Source organism: Pinus tabuliformis, chromosome 9 (assembly GCF_031772625.1).
Source record: "Pinus tabuliformis cultivar Carrire ecotype Pingquan chromosome 9, CPIR1, whole genome shotgun sequence".
Taxonomy (NCBI): domain Eukaryota; kingdom Viridiplantae; phylum Streptophyta; class Pinopsida; order Pinales; family Pinaceae; genus Pinus; species Pinus tabuliformis.
Genome location: NC_142307.1, coordinates 1,386,236,621 through 1,386,261,778, shown reverse-complemented (window position 1 = coordinate 1,386,261,778; position 25,158 = coordinate 1,386,236,621). Strand labels below are relative to the sequence as shown.

The 25,158-nt window shown below is 35.9% G+C and overlaps 1 pseudogene; it reads right to left on the bottom strand.

Annotated features, from left to right (window-relative positions):
- Nucleotides 1-7,721: 7,721 nt before the first annotated feature.
- On the bottom strand, nucleotides 7,722-18,609 carry LOC149153677 (linoleate 9S-lipoxygenase A-like; annotated as a pseudogene).
- Between the last annotated feature and the right edge of the window lie 6,549 nt (nucleotides 18,610-25,158).

Sequence of the window (25,158 nt, the reverse complement as noted above, 5' to 3'; positions counted from 1 at the left end):
TGCATTTTGCACAAGTCTCTTAGCTTCCCTAGTCCTTTTCTTGCATTCTATGGATGGTTTTGCTTGAGTGGATGTCTCCGATATCTTCTCCTCAATTTGTGGTTGCTCCACAACTTCCAGAGGTTCCTCCTTTGGAGAAAAAATCTCCTCTTCTGGTGGGATCTAAAGCTCCCTTTCAAGAAAGGATCACATGGCTTTGTCTTCATTTACATCCCTTCGCACAACTGTCATTTTGAGGTATGGCAAGTACACATGGTAGGTCTGGGGATTTTTTGTGTAACCCAAAATTACCCTCAATTCTACTGTCAACTCTAGCTTCTTCCTTGATTCTTTGGAGACATGGCAGTAAACATAGGCTCTGAAAATCCTAAAGTGTGGCATATCCAACTTTTTCCCCGAGAAAGACTCCTTCGATGTAATCATGCCAAGAATCCAATGAGGACTCCAATTCTACAAATAGACTACTATGTTACATGCCTCGGTCCAAAAATATAGAGGTCAGCCTTGATCATGCAACATTTCCCTCGATGCTCGCACAATGCTATGGTTATTTCTCTCAGCCACCCCATCCTACTGTGGGTTGTGGGGTGTTGTCAACTCTTGTCAAATGACTTATTTTTCACATAAATTTTTAAATTCATTCAACACGTACTCACCTCCATTATCTCTCCTAAGAGCCTTCACCTTCTTGCCCATTTCTTTCTCAACCAATGCCATGAATTTTATGAACTTGGAGAATTTCTCATTTTTATTCCACATCAAGAAGATCCAACACATTCATGAGAAGTCAACCATAAAAATGAAAATATATTTGTGCCTGGCAGTGGAGGATATTAAGAAAGGTCCACAAACATCAGAGTGGAACCTTTCAAGGACTACATGTGCTTTGTTGTTTCAATCATGGAATGTGGACTTTGTGTACTTCCTCAAAGTACATCCTTTGCATGCATCATGCTGCTAAAGTGCTCCTTTTGGGAGGCCTATTCTTATATGTTGTATGATATTCAAAGAACCATGATGCAAATGGCCAAGTATTTTATGCCAAAGTTCACCGACATCGTGACTCTACACCTTCTCCCCCTTTGTGCTCAATGCAATACAATCCTCCACATCTAGCTTGTACAAGTTATTCACATGAACCCTGATCTGCTTCACATGTCCTGTGGCTATGTGTCTTAGGAATGCCTTTCCTTCGTTGAAGATCACATCATAACCACAATCTTCGAAAATTTCAACAAAGAAGAGATTTTTCTTTAGGACTGGAATGAATAAGACATCCTTGAGCCTAAGGGGAGAGCCTGACTCCCTCTGAAAGGTGACTGTAGCAATCTCGGTCATGCTATACCTTCCGTTGTCCCCCATCTATGCATCTGCAAATATTTTTCTTCTAGGTCAATGAAAAAGTCTATATTTGCTATCATATGGAATGATGCACCTGAGTCCAAGTACCACACACTCCCCATCATTGTGTTAGCCATGCATGTAATGAGGGTAAAGTAAAGCTCGAACTGTGAAGCCAAAGCTTCACCTACTACTCCTCCTGAGGTCTTATTTCTTACCTTCTTGTGTGGAAACTTGGTATCATAGTACCTGAATTCATGACAATGGAAGCATTTAATTTTTGACAAATCTTTCTTCTTGCTGCCTTGACTAGATTCTGGCTTGGATTGGGATTTCTTCCCTTTCCCTTCTTTTCCTTTCTAGCCAATGCAATGTTTTCTTCATCCTCACCCTTGGATGAAGTCCTTTCTCTAGTATTCTGACTTATTTCCTCCTGTACCAAGTCAGACCATAAGCACTCCCAACTCGGTATTTTCTCCCTCCCATTCACCGAATCTTGATAGCTATGCCAACTCTTGGGAAGGCCTAGAAGGGATAAGGTTACCAATTATTCTTTAGGTACATTAACACCGACCCCGCCAAGTTCATCATGGCACTGTGTAAACTTACTAAGATACTACCAAATTATGTCATTCTTTTGCATCTTGATACTTCAAAGTTTATCCTTAAGCGCTAGCTTCCTGTGGTCACTACTATTCTCTAACAATTCTGTCGGTGCTTTCCACATCGTGAATGAAGTTTCTTTTCCATGGAGATTTGAGATAATATGGTCATGTACTCGCTCCAAGATGTTTCTCCTCGCCTTGGCTACATCTTTCTTCCACTGAGCAAGGTTATGGGCATCAGATGCTTGAGGTTTTGCAACATCTGTCTTGATGTATTCTATTAACCCATTTCCATCCAATACTATCTCCATGCGGTCCTTCCATGCAAAAAAATTAGAGGTGCGTTCCAAGGCATACTCTAGCCTTAGTCCATTGAAGGCCATCTTCTCAACTTTGAAGAAGTCCTGCTACACTAATCTTCAAATTTGATCCTCTGAGATACAACTTCAAATTTCCCACTCTTATGTGAATCCAACTCTGATACCATGTAGATACTTGGATATATATTTGAAAATTATCATGAAGTTTTAAACAAAATCACAAAATATGGATGTACACTATTGCTTTGTAGACATTATTTCACAAGTTAGAACAAAAATTTCAGGCATGCAAGAAGGAATAACACAGATGCAACAAGTATTTTTATCTGGGTAAAGAAATCTTCTAAAAACCCCAATGCCTCTTGCATTAATCAAATTAAATATAGATATATTACAATTTATTTGCTCAACTGAGCTCACCCTACAAGTGCACAACCTATCTCTCTGCTCACTGAAGGCCTCTGACCCAGACTTAGTCATATTTTTCCTCGACTTGAGATCCTATTTACTTGCATTTTTCCTTGAGGAATTATCCCCTATTATTTAGGAAATCCCTGTAATTGAATTTTGCAATTTATTTAGGTTGATCATCTGACTACATGCAACACCTGTACACTCAAGACTAATCTACAACTTATGTTACATTACATTGGAAGCCCCACCTCAACTGGGTAACTCAAATTATCTGCATGCACTATCTATTTTGGGTTGACTGATCAATTAACTAAATGATGACTAAACTTGACTGAAGTCCCACTACTTAACTGACCTTCCACTAATTCCTCCAAAAGTTGGAACTAGTTTAACTGAAAACAACCTAAGATAACTAACCTTGATTGCTACAAATTAGCAATCACACATATCAATGTTGCGGCTCACAAGCTCGACATATCAATGTTGCGGCTCAAGCTTATGTCACAGGCACCCCTACCCAAGTGAGACAGATGATTGCAGGTTGGGAGGTAGACCTCAACCAATGCACCAAGCAGGAGATACAAGAGGAAGAATGGAGGTTGTTGGTTCCGGAGCCCGGAAATACCCGTGGCAGGCTTACACAGTATAAACAAACAGTGCATCTCTACCGGATGATGAAGAATATAGTGGCTAGGGCAATTATGAACACAACATGTTTCATAAAAACTAATCCAAGATTTTAGGAAATCCAAAAGGAATTCCAACTCATCCAATTCCAAATTCAATAGAAAAATGTTCGGTTTGGCCGTATTGAATGACACATCAGGTGCCCGCCTCAATCAGAGATTTTGGGTTCTAGTGCAAAGGACCCAACTCCAGTGGAGTCATCAGAGGACTAGCTCTAGATGTTTCTTTTTTTTGTGGTTGTTGTTAAATTTTGATGTTGTATATGTCGTTAAGTAGTACTATTGTCAGTAGGTTAAGAGTGAATTGGATTTTAGACATTCATGCCTATAAGGCTAAGTTTGACAGACTTAAGAACTTTAGATATTGGATGGCTTATAACGCATTCCGATGGAAAAAAAGTCTTGTTTCCTGATGGGCATGTTGAGGCCACAGAATGTCTATTATGGTTGTAATTTTCTTTTTATGAATGAATGAAAGGTCCTATTAAGCTTATAAAAAAAATGTTTAAAATACCTAAATGAAAAATTCTTCCATGGGTTGGATTCGAGTCAATTTCTTTGTTGTCTATGTTGTTGACATCTAAAAACTTAGAAAAAACGATCACTAAAATGTAGGGTTTTGGAAATATATGATGCATCCAAGATTTAAAAAGGTTTATAAACTATTATAATATAAAACTTCAGAAATTTAAGATTTTATAGAGATCAATCACATCTTAGATCAAGTAGCTATTTCTCAAAGTAGGAGAAAAGCAAGGCACCTTTTGTACTCAACTCATTATGAGTAACAATATCCTTACTTAGTATAATACATTGTCTATCCAATATAATCTAAAAACTTAGAAGGGATGAGATGTGTTATTGATAGTTAAAAATCAAAATATTAATTATATATATATACTTTTGGAAAAATATATCCATCTTAATTTTTATGCATTTAAAAAAATTATATTTCAAAATTTTTAATTTTTCTCTATAATTAATAAATTTATAGAAAATGAATCTGCATTTGTATAAGAAGTATCAATTATATAACAAAGTATATTAAATGGAATAACCTTAAATAAAAAATGATTGCAATTTTTTACCAAACATTTGATGGCTTTTTAAATTAGTAATTGATTTTCTTTTAACATGATTTTTTCTGTTTTCATGACATAGAAAAACGTACCTAGTCTTTTTGTTAGTTTTTCAATATGTTTAGTGCCTGAAAGGGACCCCCTTCCCCCTAAAGTGAAATATATAAAGTAATAACTATATGATTGTAGTGACTATGAGATAAAAACATAATTCAAAGAAAAGTAAAAGGCGAGGTGATTATATAATTCTTGGAATCAATATGATAGAGAGAAACCTACCCACTTGCAATCATAAAAATAACACCATACATCAATATCCAACAATTATCTAATTTTTGGAATCAATATGATAGAGAGAAACCAACCAATTGCGACCATAAAAGTAGCAACAAGCATCAACATCCTTTGGCATGAGGCTTTCAATAACCTCCTCACACATGAACATGAAAAGTATATTTCTTGTAGTTGACCTCAATGCTATTAATGTATAAAATAGATTCAATAAGATGGTTTGAACAAAAAAGACTTCCGATATGAATTAGTCTCATAGCCAACAAAATTCCTAGTAAAACACTTAGTGAGATTGTCATAAGTTGAATTCAAATATAATAATAAATGTTGATTTTGAACGACATGATTGGTCATATTTCTTGGAAAAAATACGAAGTTGGCATTGGTTAATGCAAAACCTCTCAGAAATATCAAAAAAAAAAAAAAATCGAAACAACATTTTTTAACAATCAATGTGTGGTTAATGGCCAACTTTTTCATGTCAACATCAATAGTGCAAGTTAAAAGACATGAAAATCAACAATCCAAGATCTCTTTTTTTTGGAAATTATCAAACATTTACAACTATACTCCCTTCATTTGCATGGACAAAGAAAGGATGTGTGAGTAACTTCAAAGTCTAACATGTGGCATCAAACCAATGAATGATGATGTTACTTGTGATGTAGCACCTTCTTACATTGTATTTAGGGACACTACATTTATGTTCAAGTTATTATTTGTAGGGGAGGAAAGGGCCCTAACCATGTATTTCACATAGTAAAGGATGTGACCATAAATATTCTCTTTATAAGTATCACAATGAGAGAAGTAACGAAATTGCTAGGAATTTGATTCACTCTAATTAAGTAAAGCAAAAGGTAGTAAAAAAGTCTGATGTAATTAATCATCATCATAAAAACTCATGAAAGTAATATGTGACTTGTTTGAAATGGGATTCGTGCCTAGGTCATGGAACATACATACATTTAGAAAGAACAATGATCAAAGCCAATGTGTGGCCACTAATGCGAAATTGTTGACATGATGATCCTTCCATGCATGATGGACTATTGATATCATTTGAAACAACAATTTATAGCTTCTAATTGAGTTGTACCAACTACCCATGAAATTGTCCGAAGGTGTAATGGTGATGCTGAAATGCAATTTGAATTATACCAAGTTGTCTCTAAATAATTGTAACATGCCATCATTATGTCATAAGTAGAGTTTGTGCTACACTCAAATTCTATTCATCTCATAAGAAGTTGTCTCTTAATAATTATAACATGGAACCATTATGACACAAGCAGAGTTTGTGCTACACTGAAATTTTATTCATCTCATTCTTCTTTAAACATTTTTCCAGTTGGCTTTGATATCATTTGAAACAACAATTTATAGCTTCTAATTGAGTTGTCCCAACTACCCATGAAATTGCCCCAATGTGTAATGGTGATGTTGAAATGCAATCTGAATTATACCAAGTTGTCTCTAAATAATTGTAACATGCCATCATTATGACATAAGTGGAGTTTGTGCTACACTCAAATTCTATTCATCTCATAAGAAGTTGTCTCTAAATAATTATAACATGGCATGATTATGACACAAGTAGAGTTTGTGCTACACTCAAATTTTAGTCATCTCATTCTTCTTTAAACATTTTTCGAGTTGCCTTTCATATGTATGGATTAATTAATTAGAATTGTAACCTACCACTATTGTCACATGGTTTAGTGTTGTTATCTCTAATTATTCCACCTTGTAATACAAATGGATGCAATATTATTCATTATTGACATGCTTTCAATGCCTTAACCTTTTATTAGTCAAATAGATGGATTACAAATTTCCTAATTATGAATGTTTAATCATAAGAGATTATAAATATTTATTATTATTGAATCATGTTAGCCAAAATTATTTTTGGAAAAAATCTTTAAACCATTTGTAATCTGATTTGATTATCCATTTTTTTTAATTAAAAACACTTAGCTATAAAAACATCTAATTTATAGAAAAAAAAAAACAAAAAAAGAAATAGAAAAAAAGAAACATAACATAACATAACATACATACATACATACATACATACATACATACATACAGATATATATATATATATATATATATATATATATATATATATATATATATATATATATATATATATATATAGATATATAGATATAGATATATATATATAAATATATATTCTCGTATCATATAATATAATATAATATAATATAATATATAAATATATAATCCCGTGCAATAAGGGGCGAAATTTTGTGAGCCTGTGAAGTCAATATAAGCTAACCAGTGTTGGCCAACACAAAACATAATCAATGTACAAGATTGGAGACAAACCTCCACTTTCTTGCCAACAACAATAAGGGACAGGGTCAACGTATGATGTATGAAAAAGTTAGTGCAAGATGTGAGAATTTACGCATCAAGAAGCAGGTGCAAGGTTGTTCTTTAGAAGCAGGTGCAAGGTTGCAATTTCAATAAAAGTGTATGGTGTATAGAGTGAAGTGCCATTCTTTCATTGCCAGTGGTATAAGACTTCAACATCGAGATCTCAGCCCTCTTGGGAAAAAACAGATTGGACTTCAAAACTTCAAAATTGTGACCAAGTTTGCAGATTGAATTACGAAATAAAATGAAGATAAATATATATGATTCAATTGGGAAACCTCCCCCAAGATCCGATGTTTTGAATTCCTATATATCAAATATAGATATTAATGATCATGGATTTCTGATGTACATATAAACAGTCATGGATCACTAACATCTCTTATTCATCCATATCTATAGTCATGAATTACTACTATCCTTATTTATTAATTGATAGATTTCAACGCACCTACTATTATTTAACTTACGTATAACATTATGAATTAATGCCTTGTGAATAAAACTATTATTGTTTAACCAACAACATTGTAATGACACATTTTTTAAATATAACATTCTAATGGCGCATGGTGTAAACTAAATAGCAGTGTTTTTGGGAATTCCCTTGCCAGTGACTCCTCCTTGGTGAGTTAGATCTGAGGTGTTTGGATAAAGCAAAGTATAGGGAACCTTGGCCAGACCAGACCTGTTCTTCAATATTTCTACATTCTGTTTTCTTTCTCTTATATTCTTCTCTATCTCCTTCAACTTTGTTCTGAAACGTTTAAAAGCCTCTATCATACGTTCATCATCACTCCATTCATTCGTGGCTCTTTGCCCCAAATATACCTCATCTGTTGAATGCCTCAACAGGATTTTTATCAAAGCTATACCAAGGGTGGTTTGAAACTGGTTACTTAGAGTTCTAAAGATAGGTAAGTCAGGATTCTCCACCAGCTCTGAGAACTCTTGGGACCCTTCTTCAGGGATCAATATTCTGCTCATGGTGGGCCGATCAGGCATGTATCTGGCATAAGGGTATTGCCTATAATTAACTGCAGCATGAAGAATCGAGGCCACCCATATGATTGTTGTTATTGCTTTTTCAACTTCTTCCACGCTCTCCATGTTGTACCACCATGTCTCGTCCTTCTTGTCTACGAGACCAACATTTCTGATTTTGGCCCACCATGTTTGAAGCTCTGTATCAGATTTCAGTACATCATCACTCTGGTAGTACAAGGACAGGTACTCTTTAACCCATGAAACTATTGCAAACCATATCTCCAAAGAGTTGTCTTTAGTGCAACTTTTTGGAAGCTTTTCCAGTTTAATTTCTCTAAAATATGGAAAGAATTCATTGAAATTCACAAGCTTGATGGGTAAACATTGCACAATAGAAGTGCCCTAGGGGTTTTTCATGGTGTTGAATCTATATATATAGTCAAAAAACTAGTTTAAATAACACAAATCAAGATTTCACCTCAATTTTTTCCACCGGATTCCGGCACCAGAACTCCAAAAAGTCACACTATAAACAACTCCTATCTCCAATCCACAGCATAAGGGTAGTCTTCAATCATCAACTTCAGCCCGTAGGGCGTTTATGAGTCCATCACTGCCATACCCCTGTCAAGTTGTGGCCGTATATATATATATATATATATATATATATCAAAATTAAAATGGATTGTTGGAAATATTAATCTCAACCACCGCCTTAAACACACTGACAACCACCATACTTGCCCAGTCAACTTTTGCAGGTTGCGATTTTGTTTGCAGGTGGAAGGACTGAAGTTCTGAAAAGAAGTATATATATATATATATCAAAATTCAAATGGATTGTTGGAAATATTAATCTCAACCACTGCTTAAACACACTAATAACCACCATATTTTCCCAGTCAACTTTTGCAGGTTGCGATTTTGTTTGCAGGCGGATGCACTGAAGTTCTGAAAAGAAGTATATATATATATATATATATATATATATATATATATATATATATATATATCTATATATATATATATATATATATATATATCAAAATTCAAATGGATTGTTGGAAATATTAATCTCAACCACTGCCTTAAACACACTAATAACCACCATACTTTCCCAGTCAACTTTTGCAGGTTGCGATTTTGTTTGCAGGCGGATGCACTGAAGTTCTGAAAAGAAGTATATATATATATATATATATATATATATCTGTTTATATATATCAAAATTCAAATGGATTATTGGAAATATTAATCTAAACCACCGGCTTAAACACACTGACAACCACCATACTTGCCCAGTCAACTTTTGCAGGTTACGATTTCGTTTGTAGGCGGCAGGACTGAAGTTCTAAAAAGAAGTACAACGCTGACCATTCCGCAACACATCACATAGTTAAAGCACTTAATACATAGTTTGTAAAATGTATATTCAACCATTTACTCTGCAACTCTAATACATAGTTGGTAAAATGTATATTCAAACATTTACTGCGCAACTCTTAGTTGCAGTACGCAACCTCTCCAAGTTCAGAGAAAACCCTCATTTTGTATAATCGCCCATCTTGTTTCTTAATGATTTGTTGTGTCATGTATTAATGTTAAATTTGTATGTTGAGTTAAATATGAATGTAAAGAGTCATTTGTATGAGTGAGCGAGAGAGAGGGTGAAAGTCTGTGAGGTAGTGAGGAGAAAACCGTGGAGAAATTTGTGGTGGGCATGTGAAAACAACAGTCACTGTGTGTTACTCTGTAACCCATGGTGAAGTGTAAATTGTCGCAAACCTTTGCTTTTTCCTTGGTGAATGAATAGGAATTTATTTTCATGCATTAGAATTTAATGCTACATTTTATTGTGTTGCTCCAAGCTTTACTCTGTTTTATGGTGAGTGAATTTTGTGTTTTATTAAGTCTCTGCGTAGTTGTGATATCCTTGCCGCAATTGAAGTTGACTTTGTCGCAACTGATTTCTGAGCAAGTCTCCTCTCCTCTGCCCCTGCAAAATTTTCTAACATGGTATCAAAGCAGGTTAAACTTTGTTAGTGTAAAAACAAGTGTTTTTACTAGCAATTAAAAATTGTTTTGAGGGCAGAATTTTGAAGTGTATTTACCAGCATGTAGAAAGTTTTTTTTACACTTGGAAAAGGTAACATCAAGCACAAGCTTGACTAATCCTCAGATACTTCAATTTAATGGAAAAAATTATGATTATTGGGCTATTACAATGAAGGTCATGTTTTCTTCTCAAGACATTTGGGATTTGGTGGAGAATGGTTTTCAAGAACCAGCAAATGCAGCAGCATACAATTCCTTGTCTCAAGCAGAAAGGGATTTATTGAGGGACAACAGGAAGAAGGATGCAAAATCCCTATTCTACATTTTTGAAGCAGTTCATGAAATTATTTTCCCGAGGGTTGCAGTAGCAACAAAGTCCAAGAAAACACGGGACACCCTCCAGACAGCCTACCAAGGAATGGCAAAAGTGAAAATAAGAAAACTGCAAATGTTCAGAAGAGATTTTGAAATACTTTGTATGAAAGAGTCTGAGAATGTAGACTCATTTTTTACACATGTAATTGGGTTGGTTACTCAAATCAGGTCTCATGGTGAGACACTTGAGGAAAAGAGAATAGTTGATAAAGTTTTGAGAAGTTTGCCAGCAAGTTTTGATGCCATTGTTGTTGCCATAGAAGAGCCAAATGATCTCTCACAATTCTTAGTGAATGAGCTTCATCCATCACTGATTTCTCATTAACATAGATTGAATAGAGCAACAAGCTCGTCATTGGAGCATGCCTTCAAGACAGCTCGTCATTGGAGCATGCCTTCAAGACACAAGTTTCAATTGGTCAAGGTCGAGGTAGATGACGATCATATGCTATAGGAAGAGGAAGAAGCCCACACAAAGGTGGAAGAAGCATCCCTTCAAGCTCAAGTGGAAGGAGAAGCAATCAAAATCCAAGTCAAAGCCCACGCCAAAATCAAGCACAAGGTCAGAGGTGTGATAAATCTCAAGTCTAATGTCATTACTGTAAGAAGTATGGTCATTATGCAAATGAATGTAAAAAGAAGCAATATGACATTAGTAAAAAACCAAGTGTAAATTTCACAAAAGAAAATCAAAACCATGATAGCATGTTTCTAGCTTGTAATGTAGCACAAGAAAAACAAAGTGATGTATGGTATCTAGATTTAGGGTGTAGCAACCACATGTCAGGGAACATAGAAATGTTTTCCAATCTAAATGAAAGTGTGAAATCTAAAGTGACATTAGGGACTGATAGCAAAGTCTCTGTCATGGAAAAAGGAAGAGTCAATATCCTAACAAAGAAGGGGGAGAAGAAGTACATCTCAGATGTTTACTTTGTCCCCAATTTGAAGCATAACCTCATAAGCATTGGACAGCTCATGCAAAATGGCTACAACGTCTTTTTCAAAAAATGATGAGTGCACAATTTTGGATAGGCCTCCAAGTAAACAACTAATTGTGAAGGTTCAGATGACAAACAATAGAATGTTTCCCCTAAAGATAAGATAAGATTTGAAGGAAGAAGGTGCACAAGCACAACTATCAATGAACTCACAAGAGTGTTAGTGTCAGTGTTTGAAACCTTCCACCAGTGATCAAATATGCTCTTACAAAGTGATCCTAGGGTGTCAAAGTCAAATTTTGTCATTTCAGTGAGTCTTCAAGTAAAATTTGGTCACTAGGTATTAGGTCTAGGGTTTGCTTTCACTCCTTCCAAAGTTTTCCAAGTGTTGATCTATGTCACCATTCAGCTGAGTGTACCATCATTCAGAGAGTTTTCATCATCATTTCAGGTTCCAATGGGTCATTTTGCACCTTGTTTGTGTTTCAGTTGTACTGGGTAAGGCTCATTTCCCTCTCCTAGGGATTTGAAGGTAATTTCTCTTGGATGGTCAAATCATCAAAAAAAACTTGTATCTTGATGCTCATTCACCTTCCCCTATCCTTAATGTACCTTCTTAAGAACTTCCCATCACTGATAGCCCTCAAATTCACCATTTTCCCACAAACCCTAGCTTCTTACTACAATTTGACAATTTTCTAGGCTAGGCCTATGTTTTTCCCTTTTGAACCCCTTCCCCTCACTCAACATTTTAAATTTCACTTTCCCCTGCTTCCTAACATCCCTCCCTACTTCCCAAAACTTTCTCAAGAATTTAGAAGCCCCCCTATCCCCTTCATTTCACTTCATTTCAACAAATCCCATGTTCCACACATCGAGATATGTTTTACTCAAATGATGTTTTTGAGCAAGAAAAAAATGAATTTGGAAACATTGAGAGAACTTTTTGTCCATAATAGGCCAAGGAAGAAAAACCTCCTTCACTTTTTAAACATGTGTCATGGTTTTAGAGAAATGTCAAACAATAAAGTTGCCTAAGGAGAGTTTCTGCACCTCTGGAGTGGCCTTGGGAAAATCAAGATTTCTCCTAGCTTGTTTGGCCAAATAACTTTCTTGATGAGTGAAATGATAACTAGACACAAAGATATTTCCAATGAGTTATCATGAGCTCAATTTGGAGGTGAGTAAGACCTTAAAATGTTGACTGCAACAGAACTATGCATTTAGGCAGCCTCATTTTGCACATTTTGACCAGTCTTGGGAGATTTCACTTTTGACAGGGAAAATGAACTCCAAATTGAAAAATTCAAGATGTTTTGGAAAGTAGACTCAATAATATTTCCAAAGTGCTATCCTACACCCAATTTTGACACTGGTAAGGCCTCCAAAATTAGTTTGCAAAAGGGCGTTGCACATTAAATCAGTGGCGCTGCACATTAAATTTTGCAACACAGGAAAACCCAATAGGTGCATAGCACCACTGGCGCTACGCTTTTGATGGGGAACTCTATTTGAAAAATGGCCTACAAATTTGGAATCAGCATGGAAAAATAAGTAAACCCAAAAATATTGAGAAGATTTGGACAAGGTCTTGGTCACCAAAAGGGCAAAAAACACCCAAAAAGTGCCCTCTCTGCCACTTTTTTGCCACACAAGCAGTCTTGGGAGAATCAAATTTTGGAGGGGAAAATGGGCTCCAAATCAGAAAAATCAGCTTGTTCCAGAAACTAGACAGGCAGGGCTTTCCAACAAGCCAACTTTCACCTGATTTGGACATCGGGAAGGCCTCCAAAACTGGCCCTGAAATGGCACTACGCATTAAACTGATTTTTCCAGTTTTGCTTAAATTTCTGGATTTTTCCTAGTTTTCTTGAAAATTGACTTTTTCCTCATTCCCTGGTAAATGTATGCATGGTAAATGATGCATTTGATGTAAATATGGATGAAAACACCTCATAGGGTAGATACATCAAGTTTCAAGTGGTTTTGAGGATGAATGAATTGGTTTCCTAAGTTTTAGAGGCAAGCCGTTCCACTGTCTACTTTTGTGTTCCTAGTTTAGATATGGTTGAAACCACCCATATTCTCATGGATTCAACCCCTGATAGCTAGCATGAATGGTTTTACGCCTATATTATCTACTTTCATAGTCATTTGTAAAGGTTGGACTCTTGTGGAAGCTCTGAACTCTATTGTATATCTCTACAGCAGTTTGGCAAGGAATAAAACCAGGTTTCACAACTATTTTTGTGGGATTCTTGTGACAGTGAGTTTATGTATTGTTTCTTCTTTGTAATGAGTTTTTCTTATGTTTTATATGTATCCAAATCTATATTTCTCTTCTAAAACTAAATTAATCAAGGTGAATAGACAAAATACACTGCTGTGCTTTGTCTTGGGAATGCATTTGTTTTTCAATGTTTTCAACTGTTTGAAGAGGACTCATAGTTTCCTTATGCCCTCCTCAAATCCTCAACTGTCTTAAACTACCATCTCAATCCATTTCTAGTACATAAACCCTTGTCTACCTCACCCCACAGAACATGACTGTATCCCTGAGTTGATTTCCGGACCCAATCTGCCTTCTCCAATTGATCCAGCAACCCAAACCTAAAAATCAAACCAGAAACCCTAAGCTACTATACCTGGCCTAAAATTTATATTCAATTCAATCATCTCAAGTCATAATTGCAACCATACTAACCGATATTGACAAGGAGAGAGCCCTCTCTCGACCTGGTAGGGCTAGCTACCAGGTTAAGCATGGTTTGTGGTTATCCTAGGATTTCCTCCCTTTAGCCCCAGGTCGATCTAGGCTCTAAAAAAGAGGATGGAAGAAAAGATGCAGCTGTCACACAATTAAACTTTCAAGTAGAAGTTAAAGATGAAAATTGGTTATGGCATTTGAGATTTGGTCATCTCAACTTTGGAGGTTTGAATTTGCTGCATAAGAAAGGCATGGTGAATGGATTTCCACTTATAGAAAAATTGGACAGCCTATGTGAAGGATGTATCTTGGGCAAACAACATAGAGAGAAATTTCCAGCAGGAAAGTCAATAAGGGCAAAGGCACATTTGGAGATTGTCAACTTAGAATTATGTGGACCAATGCAGACACAATCAATTAGTGGCAGCCACTATTTATTGACCATCATAGATGACTACACAAGGAAGACATGGGTCTATATCCTAAAACAGAAAAGTGAAGTGTTTGATCACTTTCGTCAATACAAAGCTCTTGTTGAGAAGAAAAGTGGAAACTACATCAAGGCCTTGAGGGAAGACATAGGTGGTGAATATATATCAAGTGATTCCTTCGATTTTGCAAGGAGCATGGAATTCACAAGCAATTTACAACAAGGTATACACCTCAACAAAATGGTGTGGCAGAAAGGAAGAATAGGACCATTATGGAAATGGCAAGGAGTAAGTTAAAGGCAAAGAATTTGCCAAATGTTTATTGGGTTGAAGTTGTCACTTGTGCAACATATATCTTGAATAGGTGTCCAACCAAAAGTGTCAAGAACATAGTTCCTGAAGAGGCATGGAGTGGAAGAAAGCATAGTGACACTCACATGAGATTCTTCGATTATGTGGCATATGCACATGTCCCAAATGAGTTAAGGAAGAAGTTCGACAACAAGGGGGAGAAATGCATATTTTTTTGTTATAGTGATGAATCCAAGGCATACAAGCTCTACAATCCATCAACCAAGAAGGTCATAATCAACAGAGATGTGCAGTTCATAGAAGAAGAAGCATGGAATGGAAGTTTAGAGAAGATAGTCAATGTCAAAGCATGTATACCACATGAGGACAAAGAGGAATTAATAGCAGAAAGTAATTCATCAACAATGACTCTCTCTACTCCTATTCAAGCACAACAAAGCAAGCCCATTAACAAATAATAGGACAGCATCACACAGTCAAGCACATGCTTCTCCAAGCACGCCGCAAAGAGAAACACCAAGTGACATATCAAGCCCATCTTCCGCAAGCACAAGAAGACCAAAATTCAGAATTTAAATGAGATTTATGAACAAGATGAAGTTGATAGTAGCGCTAGTCTGAATTACTTATTTGCATTGTTTTGTCATGTAGATCGTTGAATCCATTTTAAAGATGCAGTCAAAGAAGAAAAATGGGTTGTGGCAATGGAGGAAGAAATAGAGGCAATAGAAAAGAATGACACATGGGAGTTAGTGAACCTTCCGCAAGGAAAAAAAATCATTGGAGTGAAGTGGGTCTATAAGACCAAGAGCAATGTCAACGGGAAGATTGAAAGGCATAAAGCGAGACTAGTTGTCAAAGGATACAAGCAGTAGCATAGAAGAGATTATGCAGAGATGTTTGTGCCAGTCGTGAGGATGGAGACAGTGCGTACATTTGTGGCGATAGTCGCACAAAATAAATGGAAAGTGTATCAAATGGACATAAAATCAGCGTTATTGAATGGAGTGCTGAAAGAGGAAGTGTATGTTGCACAACGCCCTAGTTATGAGGTAGAAAGAAAAGAAGATAAATTGTATCAGTTAAGGAAATCTATATATGGATTGAAGGAAGCACCGCATGCATGGTACATTAGGATAGATGCCTACTTGTTGGACAATGGTTTCAACAAATGTGACGGTGAGATTACTCTCTACATCAAAGAGAGCGATGGTAAGAATCTTATTGTCGTCTTATATGTAGATGATTTTATTTTTACAGGCAATGATGATTTCCTCATCGTTGATTTCAAACAAGTCATGAAGAATGAATTTGAAATGAATGACTTGGGGTTGTTAAGGTATTTTTTGGGCATAGAAGTGAAGCAAATAGAAAATGGTATTTTTATTTCTCAAGCAAAGTATGTAGCAGACATTTTGGAGAGGTTTAATATGCAGAACAACAAGCTCACACCAACTCCAACTATCATGGGGTTGAAGTTGAGCAAAGAAGATTGCAATAGCAATGTCAATTCGACATTATACAAAAGCATGATAGGCAGCTTGATGTATTTGACCGCCACTAGGCCGGATATAATGTATGCAGTGAGTTTGGTGTCGAGGTTCATGGAGACACCCAAGGAAACACATTGGAAAGCAACAAAAAGGATTCTAAGGTATGTCAATGGGACAAAACAGTATGGTATTTTGTACGCCGCAACAAATGATTTTAGGCTGGTTGGTTACACTGGCAGTGATTGGCCAGGAAGTGTCGATGACAGAAAGAGATCGTCAGGATATGTTTTTCATTTGGGTCTTGGAGCCATTTCATGGGCCTCCAAGAAGCAACCAATATTGTCACTGTCAATAGCAGAAGTTGAATATGTCCCCGCAATAGCAACATCGTGTCAGGCAGTTTGGATGAGAAGGATGTTGAGGTATCTTCGCCACGACCAAGAAGGAACGACAACTATTTTCTGTGACAACACCTCCGCAATTGAATTGTCAAAGAATTATGTCTTTCACAAGAGGACCAAGCACATATTTTATTAGAGAGTTGATTATCAATGATGAAATTGTGTTGCACCACTGTAGGTCACAAGTCTAACAATTTTCTGATATTTTCACAAAGCCATTGGCACATGAAAATTTTGTTTGTCTGAGAGATTATTTGGGAATTTTCAATGGCGGCAGTTGTTATTAAGGGGGAGTGTTGGAAATATTAATCTCAACCACCACCTTAAACACACTGAGAATCACCATACTTGCCCAGTGAACTTTTGCAGGTTGCGATTTTGTTTGCAGGTGGAAGGACTGAGGTTTTGAACAGAATTACAACGCTAACCATTCCGCAACACATCAGATAGTTAAAGAACTTAATACATAGTTGGTAAAATGTATATTCAAGCATTTACTGCGCAACTCTTAGTTGCAGTCCGCAACCTCTACAAGTTTAGAAAAACCCTCATTTTGTATAATCGCCCATCTCGTGTCTTAATGATTTTCTCTGTCATGTATTAATGTCAAATTTGTATGTTGAGATAAATATGAATGTAAAGAGTCATTTGTATGAGTCAGCGAGAGAGAGGGTGAAAGTTTGTGAGGTAGTGAGGAGAAAATCGTGGAGTAATTTGTGGTGGGTGGGTGAAAACAACAGTTACTCTGTTTTACTGTGTTACTTCGCAACCCTTGGTGAATTGTAAATCGCCGTAAACCTTTGTTTTTACTTGGTGAATGAGTCACAGTCTCATATGAATGTATTTTCATGCATTAGAATTTAATCCTAAGTTTTATTATGTTGATCCAAGCTTTACTCTATTTTACTCTATTTTAATTCTCTGTTTCATTAAGTCTATATGTAGTTGTGATATCCTTACCGCAATTGAAGTTGACTTTTCCGCAACTGATTTCTAAGCCAAACTCCTCTCCTCTGCCCCTGTAAATTTTTCTAACATGGATGACACAGATCGAGAGCAGATTTTAGGCAGTATCGAGGTTAGATTATGATTACTCTTTTGGAGATCTTCAGACAACCCTTGTTCGTCAAACCTCCAGTCATTGTACGCTACCGCAAACATCTCCATGCTATACATTCCAAAAAATATTGTTGTTTCAAGAATTCCTCCACTATTTATAAGAATTTGGCGAGCCAGAGCATTGATGTTCATGGTGTCCCAGAAATGGGGGCTCAGTAGCTTATACACGGGATGCATCACACTCAGTTGTCAGTTGGTGGTGATGACAATTGGCTCCGTGACTGCGTGAGTCTTGAGCCTGAAAAAATACCACCATCACTTAGTTGGGACCCTATATTATATAATTATATTGTAATTACTAAACCGATTCTACATGTATATTCCCATATTCTGCATGATTTTACCAGTGACTGATAAGATGATTGTAACCAGAATCATTAACGGCTACGTATCATTTGGCTAGCTACCATAGAGCTCCTTGTGTGCCTTCCTCTGTCGGGGTAAGCACCGCCTGAACACTTTCACGACGTTGATCTGAAGGGAGTAGGCTCAGATCGATTGCAACTGATCTTAATGTGCCATCATTCTTAAGGAAGAGAATTGTGCGAGAAGCATATACATTGGTGGTAGCTAAAGCATTTATTCGGTTCACATAAGGCATGAAGACATCATGATGGTCCAAAATAAACAACCTGTTGTCCTCCATTCTCTGAGCATACATATCATATAAATTTATAAATACATATATTTGAAAGGGATCCAAAATCTTGAATATAGGATTTTTAATAATTTAATATACATCTGGGCATAGATAAGAGACATATCATATTAATTTATAAACACATTATTTTTGAAAGGGAGACATATCATATTAATGTTTGTAAAATTAATCATGGTCAACTATGGTCTGACGTTGCATTGTGACAAACGTTGTCTCAATATGAAAACCAACCATGGTTCAATGTCGAATTGTGACAAATATTGTCTCGATATGAAAATCAATCATGCTTAAGCATGGCCCAATGTCGCATTGTGGCATTGATTGTCTCAATATGAAAATCATCCATGGCCAACCATGCTCAACCATGTTTTTTTTAGGGTTTATAATTATCTTGGATTTATATACCTTGGGTTTATAATATAATCCCTTGAGTTTAATATTATTCCCTTGGGTTCATAATCCCTTGGGGTTTTAGTATTAATCCCTTGGATTTATTAATCTAAGGGTTCAACCATGGTTTAGCATGGTCTGACGTTGCATTGTGACAAAGATTGTTTTAATATGAAAATCATTCATGGTCAACCACTATCAATCATGGCCATTCATGGTCAACCATGATTAATCACAATCAATATGAAAATCAATTTTGGTCAATCATGGTCACATTCTGACAAACATTGTCTTAATATGAAAATCGACCATGGTCCAACATCACATTGTGACAAATATTATCTTGATATGAAAATCAATGATGTTCAAACATGGTTAAACATGGTCTAGCGTTGCATTGTGACATTAAGTGTCTCAATATGAAAAACAACCATGGTCAACCATGTTTATTTTAGGGTCAATCATGCTCAACCATGGTGCAATGTCGCATTATGACAAAGATTGTCTAAATATGAAAATCAACCTTGGTCAACCATGGTCCAATGTCGCATTGTGACAAAGATTGCCTCGATATGAAAATAAATCACGGACAACCATGGTCCAACGTTGCATTGTGACAAAGATTGTCTCTATGAAATCAGCTATGGTCAACATTGTTTATTTTAGGGTTTATATACCTTAGGGTTATAATATTAATCCCTTGGGTTTAATATTATCCCCATGATTTCATAATCAGTTGGGGTTTTAGTATTAGTCTCTTAGGTTTATTATTTCCTTTGGTTTATTAATGTAAGGGTCCATATTCCTAAGGTTTAATATTATTCCCTTGAGTTTAATATTATTTCCTTCGGTTTATAATCCCTTGGGTTTTTAGTATTAATACCTTGGGTTTATTAATCACTTGAGTTTATAATATCAATCATTGTCAACCATGGTCCGACATTGCATTGTGACAAACATTGTCTCGATATGAAAACTAACCATGGTCAATCATGGTTCAACGTCGCATTGTGACAAATATTGTCTTGATATGAAAATCAATTATGCTTAAGGATAGTCCAATGTTGCATGGTGACATTGATTGTTACAATATGAAAAGCATCCATGTCAACCATGGTCAAAGACGTTTATTTTAGGGTTTATAATATTTATCTTGGGGTTTAGATACTTTAGGTTTATAATATTGACTGTATATGAAGAGAAAAAATGAATTGAAAATTGAATCCATATGAAAGGAAATGAACGTTGTGATGATGAAGAACTTCAAGCGTGAGTGGGTTGAGCAAGAACTCATCATGATGCGAATTAATGATAAAGGCAGCTCCAGTCGGAGTCCCAAGCAAAGTCGATGCTATACGTGGTCTGGCCGGTAACGAGTCTTTCAGGCGTAGAAATCCAGTTTTGTAGAAGCGCTTTCTCGCCAAACTTTCCACATCCACTGCCTTCAGATGAATTTTCGAACAGTTTACATATTAAATTACAAACAATTGGGTGAATCTGCAAAATTAACCCAAAAAAAAAATGGAAAAAAGAAGAAGGAAAAAGCAGCTCGAGGAAAGCAGCACCCACTGGAATCGATTTCAGATGCGCTGACGAGTTGGAATGAAACTCCCTTTCCAATCAGCTCGCTAGGATCGTCTAGTATGTCTGCACTGAAATCATTAAAATCTAAAACATTTTTCGTTTGTAACACCACAAAGCCTTCAATCTTCTTTTGCTGTCCAGACGTACACCTGCAATGAGGGCCAACGTGAAAGACCTCTGAAAGTGTATCCATGGTGGATGGACAATTGGATATTGCTGCAAGTTATACCCTAACTGGAAGAATGTGAAGGGAGATGTAATTATAATGATAGTTTCTGCCGAGGAAGAGATGCAACAGAAATAAATGAGATGATGATACTATACGATATTTTAACGTGACTTATAACTCTAACTTCAATTCCGTTCTGTTCACACCAATTGTATGGCCTATCTTATCATATTCGTTTCCATTACAAGCTTATCCGCACGGAAAGATACATATTTATTTCCATTCCACTTTCCAGCACGTAAAGTTCTTGGATGATTGAATGCATTTATGGCGTTGTTTAATCAGCTAAGAAATTAAAAAAATAAAAAATTACTATCGGTGAGAGTTTTTGAAACATTTATTTTTCTCCATAATATAAATGGATTTAATTATATAAAAATTCTGAAATATCTAAAATCTCGAAAGTTATAATTTTGATTTTCAAAAATACAATTCTGGTTTACATTACACATTATTATTATACTTGTATAATTGATTAGCTATTAATTGAAACAGTGTACGATTGATCAGCTATTAATTATGTTCAACCAAAACAAATTTAAATTTTTTTAATAATTTAATATTATTAATTAAATTTTCATAATATTTAAATTTATTTATTTAAAATTTAATTAATTGAATTTTACCACTTATATTTGTAACTGTTTAAAAATATAATTAATAAAAAAATAAAAACTATTGTACAACCCATATAAAGGCACAAATAGAACGTAACAACATTGTGATGTAGTTATTGAAAAATATAATTAATAAAAAAATAAAAAACTATTGTACAATCCACATAAAAGCACAAATGGTACAATGTGATATCTTTAGCCAATGAAAATATTTAATTTACTATCAATTAAACAAACTCATTATTATTTTCAGTTATAAAAATTATTTCTTGAATTAAATTATGCATAAATGAAATAGTAGTTACATGTAAATATTGTTTTTACCTGTTAGAGTAGTTAGGTTGACAGTTACCTATCCCTAACTAATTTCTTGAAGATTTATTCAAGAAAAATCAAGAGGATAGGGGTATCTGAGATCAAGGAGAGAGAGTGAGCAAGAAAAAAAAGGAGAAAATATGCGCTGAGATGTTAGGCAGTTTTTTGTAACTACGTCTGGTTTGGATCAAATAGTTGTAAGTAGTGAGACAGTGGTTTCTGAAAAAAAAGAGACGATTACTGTATTCATGAACAACACGGGGGGGGACTAGCTCGTACAGTAGTCTCAAGGTTGGGAGGAAAATTTTTCTGTAGCTACGTCTGGTTTGGATTAAAGAGATGTAAGCAGTGAGACATTGGTTTCTCAAAAAGAAAAGTATGGTTCCTGTATTCAGGAACAACACGGCGGGGGACTAGTTGGTACAGTTGTCTCAAGGTTGAGAGGAAAAGTAGCAAGCAGATCAAGGTCTAGTTTCAGACCAAAACTGGAAGCTAGCATGTTCCAGATAGTTGAAATCTCATACTATATAAGTAGAGGTTTGATATATATAAAACTATGCTTGATATTTGCTAACAGATATTTTAGAGATAGAATGGTTAATTCTGTGTGTCCTGTGTAGAATAGTCCATAAGCAATTTCTATGTACCTAAGTTAGAAAGAAGAATTACTTTACTCGGACCAAGAGAAAATGCAGTCTATATGTGGTTGTACTACACAGGAACTTACAAAAGTCTAGATATGCAAACATTATGTCAATAGAACAAAACAAGAAATCAAGAATTGTCGAGATTTTCCACACAAATTTATAAAAGAACTAGTATGCCCATAATTCCTTTAAAACATAAAGGAAAAATCTGATTACAGGGGAAAGAAGGAAAAATAATAGATGATCGAAAACCCTCATAGACATTCAAACTGTGTAAAGATGAACAATTATGAACCCGGACCTTCCGGTAATAACAAAAACTTTAAACAGTAAACAAAATGAAAAGAAATAGAGTTTATTGACTTGCGACGGGAAATATATATCCTTTTATTGCGGGCAATGCCAGATAAATTGTAAACTCCACTTGAAAATTGTAGTGGACCTTAAAAATTATAGATTCAACTTGAAAAATAGTTGAGCATTTTGACTTGAATATCTAAAGAAAATGATAAAGCATTTTACCAATTATTACATTATTCAGAAGAGGTATATAGAACAATTATTATACATGGAAAACAAGAACTGTAATGTCCGTCGAGTCGGCTACAAAGCCCTTTCAACAACATTGAGAAACTGTACCAAACCTATTATCCAAAAAGGAGGGAAAACAGACCTAGACTAGGGTTTTGTCCACCATTAAAATCTATTACAAAAAATATTACAAATATAATTCGCCCTTAAAGCCAATGAACTTTTAATATTAGAGATGTTGTAGTTAATAGAAATTATACATAGACAGATAAGTTAACAGTTTTGATACCAGATTCTTCTTTCTCTTTAGAACACAAAACCTCAAACCTAAGAAACACTTAAAAATTGTAATGGGAAAAACTCAAGTACCTGGTATATGGGCTGGAATAACCATCGTCGCACCCAGCTGGCCGAGCAAAGGCTTTTTCCGGCACCTCACCCAAACCACTGTCACCTGTGAAACCCTCCATCCCTCTTGGCAAGAGTAAAAAAAGTTAAACACTACACATGTAAACAAAATAATGGGTAAACTTGTGAACAGAATTGTATCAACCACATTAAGGAGTTTACCTAGATTGTAGCTGCATGTAAAAACTCTCCTCGCAACAAGACGCTGAACCAGAACCAGATGCGCCTGTCAAAGGTATCCATTGTCGATTACAGCGTTAACATGACAAGGCTGAGCCTAATTATGAAACAAATGCCCTCAAAACAACGAAGGTTGGACCTGTAGCTAACTGTGCACAGAAAACCTCTCTGCAAAGAGCATTATGTGTAATCCTGGAAGGAAGAAATGAGAAGGCGACGACACTACATCAGAGGCTAGAACCCCGACGTTCTCCACCACCGTCTGATCTCAGTCGACATTTGGGGACCATGGATGAGGAGTCGCTCCCGAAATCAATGACAAAGTTGTACAACAGACAAAGACTCCAGAGGGGCAATACCTCCATACCTAGGTCGATGCATCAACCATCGAGTTAATGCAGCTTTAAGTGTAGACGGGTGGAAAATTAATGCTTAGCACAATGACATGACAGAATTAAAGAACTTAGCTTAAAATTAAAGTTTGATATACAACAATATAACTAGTCATGGTCTAAAGGTTGGTAAGCACGGGCTAGCCGACTTGGTTGGAAACTCAAACCAATGTATGTTCACGATAAACATTAGACGTGCTAAGATTATAGAAAAATACAATTCATTTGATTTTTACAAAAGGACCATACTATATTAAAATTCGATGAGATGTAAAAATAACATTGGTAAGAAATTACAGTACTGGTGTAAATGTGCACTTTAATGATGAAATAACTCTGCTTAATACCAAGTAATTTTTTATTTTATTTTATGATATCTTGACATGTGGGTTTGTGACATATGGTATCAGAGCGCTCAGGTTGCAAAACTGAGACCTCTGGAATATAAGTAAATAACAACATCTGTGATGTGCACAGAGGAAGAAGGGAAAGCAGTCAGCATGAGGAGGACTGGAAATCCACCACACATGTCCGTAACGGGAACAGGGCCAACATCATTTCAAGAAGCCAATCCTGAGGTATGGGTATAGTTGGGGGAAGAGTCACGCAATACCAATACTGCCATCATGGAAATTGTACAAGAATTGAAGGAGGAGATGGCCCGGTTACGGGCAGATAACGAAAGGCTGATGCAGGAGCAGGAGAAGATTATGAAGAGTCTGTCTGATAGACAGAATCATCGGCCACTAATCCCCAGCCCTGAGCATGGAAATATGACTGGCGAGCAATAATTTCAAACTGAGAATGTGGAAACAGAAGGTGGCGAAGAGAATCATGAAGAAGAATCAGATAATGTGTTGGGACACAAGACACAAAAAAGACAGAAAATGGAGCTTCAAGGGGAATTTCGGAAAATAAAACCTCCCCTCTTTGATGGTGAACAGGAAGAGGCAGCAGAAGCCTGACTCATCAATATGAACAAGTATTTTTAGTTGTACGAGTACGACCATAATTTAAAAGCTTTTTTGGCCATCTTCCCATTACAAGGGAAAGCCACTCTATGGTGGGAAGAAGTAAAAATAGTTCGCGGGGTAAATGAACAAAGCATAACTTGGGAAAATTTTCAAAGGTATTTTAAAGAAAAATATCCAACTGAAAGATTTCATGATGAAAACGCAAAGGAGTTTCACGCTCTCCGTCTGGGTCAATTATCTATGGATGATTTCATAGCAAAATTCACA